Below are 5,405 nucleotides of genomic sequence, written 5' to 3'. Positions count from 1 at the left end.
TCTAAAAAATCAAGAGTGAGAGAGAAGGATATGATTCGTTGTGGCAGGGCCCTTGACCTCTGTTCACAGCAGAGATGTGATCTCTCAGCCCACCTGCCGCCAGCAGCCACCTCTCTGGACCATCCTCTTGCCTGCTCATGCCCTGTCTCCTTCTACAAGGTGAAGGGGTTGGGCTTATGTGGCCAGCGGAGCCAGGAGTACCCAGGAGAACCCAACCAGGGATGATAATCACTACTGTTGTGCATTGTATCCCTGGGCATCCATGAGGGAGGTCCCAGTACCTTCCTCAGATGTCCAAATTCACAGGTACTCAAGCACTTGATACCAAGGATTGTTGCGTTTTCATGTGACCTATACACAGCCCACGGTATTTTTAGTCATCTTCAGATTCTGTATGTCCCTATGGGAGTGCTATGTAACTAGTTTTTTATTGTTAAATTGCTTAAGGAGTAGTGACAGGGAAAAAAAATCTGTACAATGGTCAGGCATGTGGAACTTGCCTGTGTTCCAACTCCCGGGAAGCAGAGGCAGGGGGATTGCTTGTGCCCAGGAGCTCAAGGCCAGGTTGGATAACACAGTAAACCCCATCTCAAATAAATGAATATCTCTCATTTGTACATGTTGCGCTAGGCATACAGAAATAATACTAGCAATGATAATAATAATTTTGGTATTATGTGTGTTCATATGTTTGTGGTTTATTCAGCTGTGTGCACATGTGTGTGGGATGTGTATATGTGTGTATGCCTATACATGTGGAGTTGACGTCCATTCTCCTCTATCACTTTCCACTTTGGTTTTTGACAAGCTCTCTCACCGAGCCTGGAGCTCACTGATTGGTTAGGTTGGCTGGACAGTGAGCCTTGGGAGCCTCCTGTGTCTGCCTCCTATTACAGAGATCAGAAACATGCAACACCATGTCCGGTCTTTCATGTGGGGGCCGGGGATCTGAACTCAGGTCCTCATGCTTGTACAACAGACACTTTACCCACTGAGCCATCTCCCCAGAACCTGTTTATTGTTTTTGAATAAAAATCATTTATATTTGTGGGTATAGAGAGATAGAGAGGTGGGGTAGGGGCAGAGATAGAGAGGTGGGGTAAGGGTGGGGGCCAAGATAGATGGAACAGGGGTGGGTACCATCTTGTTGAGGCCAGAAGACTTTGCTTTAGGGGTTGATTCTTTTCTGTGAGTTCCAGGAATTGAACTCAGGCCAGCAGTTTTGTGAGGCAAGCATCTGCTAAGCCACTGCTCCAGCCCCGTGGCTGCTGTTGTTGTTGTTGTTGAGATAAAGTTTCACATATTCCAGGCCCGTCTTAATTCCTCATCTTCTTTGCATCTACCTCCCAAGTGCTAGGATTACCTGCGAGACCACCACGCCCTGCTCAGACACATTTTCCCCCACCCTTTTCCATCCAAACCGTCAGTCCTTGAATACAGAACCCGAATAGAGAAGAGGAGGGCTGACTTACACCCTGGTCACTTACTGCCCACAGCCGCCCATCTGTGGGAAGGGTCCACTTCACTTTCCAATTTCCTGATACTGCAAACGAGATCTGAAGAAAGTAGAACCCGAGGTGGCAGATTTTGACCTACGTATGTCGGACTACCTGCTCTCAGAGACAGTGAGCAGGAACAGCTCAATGACAGCATGGTCTCACTTAATCAGCACCGTACAACAACAAACCACAGAGACACTCGATTCAAAGGAGCTTGTCCCAGACTCCAGGACTGTTAGATCACAGAGGTAGCATATCCAGGTGAAGGAGAGCTGCTGGGAGGTATTGCCCAGAATAAGCTGAAGGTGGAGGGAATTATGAATGAGACAGTTATGTGATTTATGATTGATGGGTGGGTAGGCTGCTGTGGGCGAGTTGTGACAAGGTGGGACATGGGTGTGGAACATGCAATATGCCATACATGCCATGGTTTGGGTACCTAGCAGTTCTTCTCATGCAGGCTCTCTTGTCTGTTTAATAGATCTTTTTGTTTTGTTTTGTTTTGTTTTTTTGTGTTTGAGACAGGGTTTCTCTGTAGCTTTTTGCCTTTCCTAGAATTCACTCTGTAGCCCAGGCTGGCCTCAAACTCACAGAGATCTGCCTGTCTCTGTCTCCCGAGTGCTGGGATTAAAGGCGTGCGCCATCACCGCCCAGCCTTATAGATCTTTGTCTAAAACACGATGTGTCCTGGCCAACCGTAGTTGATCATAGACTGCATTTAATGGAATCTGCCTTGTCATCTATAAAAAGGCCCATTGTTGGTTTGCTAGCTAATAAAATTCTGACTTGCTAGTAATCACATTCCACTTGTAGAAACGTGGAATTGTGTCTCTTCCAGGCGACAAGTCACGTGTAGGACAGATATGTTAACTACTGTGGATGGCCTGTCACATGTCTTCCCTTTCCTCCCATCCCAGCCCCCGCTCCTAAGATCTCTGGGTCCAGATGTTGCCAAGTGGAGCTGGAAGGGACCTGAAAGAGTCTGAAGTCAACGTCAGACCTTCTGGGGATACTACAGTGTGGGCTGCAGGTTCCAATCTTTCCTCTCCCTTCAACCAAGAAGTGGAGGGTGAGACCAGGATCTTTCCCCCACAATAATGAAAGGAAGAGTTGCCCAGAGAAGAGATGTGAACTGACAGAAGTGGTTTCTATTTGTTTTTGATCATGTGAGAGTGAATGTGATAGAAACAAGGCATGCCAGGGATCAAACGCAGATCACCAAGCTTGCAAGGAAAGTGTTTTCCCTGTTGAGCCAACTTGTGGGCCATCGGGGTGATTTCTAAACCTAGGGCACTTGGCCGCCAGTTCTAATTATTTTCTTCCCCACAACTGCCTCCCACACTCTCCTCCACCATCTTGTCTCTTGGGACAGGATGGCAGGGGCATGATAAAGCTAAGCAGTACAGAAAGAAGGCTTTGAATGGTCGCATCAATATGGTGTGAAGGCATATCTACCTGCCTGCTCTTTAACTCACACATCCATTCACTCGTTCTCTTCTCATCCATTCACCCTTCTGTAGACTCATGAATTTCACTCCTTCATTCCACTCCTGCATTAATTTCCCTGGTCTCCTGCTCACTCACTTTCCTGGCTCATTCACTCATTCCTAAGTAGGCTCTGTCTCTCATTCTCGCTCTGCGTTGTTCCCCTGCCCTCTGACTTGCTCTTTCAATGTGCTGAGCAAGACAGGCCCTGAGACCTCCATAGCTCCGGCCCTCACTCTCTGTCTTTAGTGACTCTCTCTCCCCAGCTAGTGTGGGGGCCTTGACAATGTCAGCAGAGAAGCCGTGTGGTGGTGATGCATGCCTTTAATCCCAGCACTCGAGAGGCAGAAGCATGTGAGTTCAAGGCCAGCCTGGTCTACAGAGTGAATTCCAGGACAGCCAGAGCTACACAGAGAAAACCTGCCTTGGAAAAGCAAACACACACACAAAATGTGTCCACTGAGAAGAGCACAGACGGGGTTGCGAAATTGTTCAGACCCAAAACAAAAGTACAAGGGGACAGGTGCACCAGGCTCATAGTTAAACCCCATAAAAGATGTAGCCAATGAAATGAAAATGTAAAGAAAAAAAGCTTTTAAAGGCTAAAAATGGGGATGGGGGCCAGGAGGTGGTGGCACATGCCTTTAATCCCAGCACTCAGGAGGCAGAGCCAGGTGGATCTCTGTTGAGTTCGAGGCCAGCCTGGTCTACAGAGTGAGTTCCAGGACAGGCACCAAAACTACACAGAGAAACCCTGTCTCAGAAAACCAAACTGGTGGGGGATGTAGGACTGAGAGATGAGTCAGCAGTTAAGACACTGACTGCTCTTCTAGAGGCCCAGAATTTAATTCCCAGCACCTACATGGTAGGTCACAACTGTCTATAACTCCAGTTCTAGCAGGGTCCAACACCTTCTTCTGGCCTCCACTGATACCAGGCATGCATCTGGTGCAGACATACATGCAGGCAAAACATTCATACAGATAATTTTTTTTTTGAGACATGGTTTCTTTGTGTAGCTTTGGTGCCTGTCCTGGATCCCACTCTGTAGACCAGGCTGGCCTGGAACTCACAGAGATCCACCTGGCTCTGCCTCCCGAGTGCTAGGATTAAAGGTGTGTGCCACCACTGCCCCAGCTAATTATTATTTTTTTAATCTGAAAAAAAAAATGTGTAAGGACTGGAGTGAGTGTTGAGCCATGCAGAGACATTTTGAGCATAGAACTCCCCTGTGACTGTACAGGGGTACATCCATGAAGCCCACCCCAAAGGGAAGAGATGGACGGAGAGAAGCAGGGAGGCGGGGGGGGGGGGCACAAAATGAGAAGAGGAATTAGTTGAGCATGGGGCACATTCCTGTTCATTCTGCCTCTTGGGACGTGAGGCGGGAGTATCAAGAATTTGAGCACTGCCTTAGCTACATAGCAGAACAAAACTGATGGGCTGGAGGTGAGGCACTGGTCAGCGTACCTTAAGAGTTATTTTTATATCTCATGTAATACCCAAACTGCCCTTTCAGATTGACTGTAGATCTGATAGAGAGGGAAAGCCTAGGCTTGGAAGGAGAATCATTTACCCAGAGTCACAGTTAGCAGGATGTATTGCCTGGGCATAAGCCCAGGTCTATGGGCCTGCAGAGCTTGATTGTGCCTGTCTTGGGATGGGTGGGGACTGTGGAAGCTTTCAGTGTGACAGGGGACCATCCCTGGCGTCTGGTCCAGCTGGAGCAGCTGGGAGCCATCGGGGGCTGGGAAGAGACCCGAAGGTGGATCCCAGCAGCTCTCAGGGCAGGTGAGAACCCAGAAGGGAACAAGAGTCTTCTTCAGCAAGGATCCAAAAGACCCAAGTGTGGGCCTGGGGTTCAGATTTCCAGTTTAAGGGCCTTGAGACAGCTTTCTCTCTGTCACAGCGTTGAGGATGGAAGCCAATGGTTTGGGAAAGTGGTTGGATTAGGCCCCATGGGGGTAGACTTGTCAGTACGTCAGCTGGGATAGCCAACTTGGAATGACATTGGCTGCTGAGGTAAGGGGTCCAACAGAGGCCAGCCCTGTCTGGTGCCTGCCTTGGAAGATGGTAACTGAATATTAATAAGCTGGGGCCCAACGGTTGTAATTAGCACCCCAGGTGTCAGTCAGAAACCAACAAACAGCCAAATCCCTGCGGCTCCACCCAGCCTACCCAGCAACGGGGGTGATTAACCATTAACCCCCACCCCTCCCCACAGAGCCTCCACCCTCTGCAGAGGCTAGGCCAGGACGCCAGGCTGAGTCTCCCAGAGGACAGTTTGAAGCAGAGGAGGGCAGAGAGGGGACCTGGGAGGAGGCAGGGAGAGGGCGGGGACGGGGGCTGGGGCTCAGCCCAGGGGCTTGGGTGGCATCCTGGTCAGGGCAGGACAGGGGGCTGAGCCGTGGGTAGGGGAGA

Source organism: Onychomys torridus, chromosome 4 (assembly GCF_903995425.1).
Source record: "Onychomys torridus chromosome 4, mOncTor1.1, whole genome shotgun sequence".
Classification (NCBI taxonomy): Eukaryota; Metazoa; Chordata; class Mammalia; order Rodentia; family Cricetidae; genus Onychomys; species Onychomys torridus.
This window is presented reverse-complemented; position numbering follows the sequence as displayed.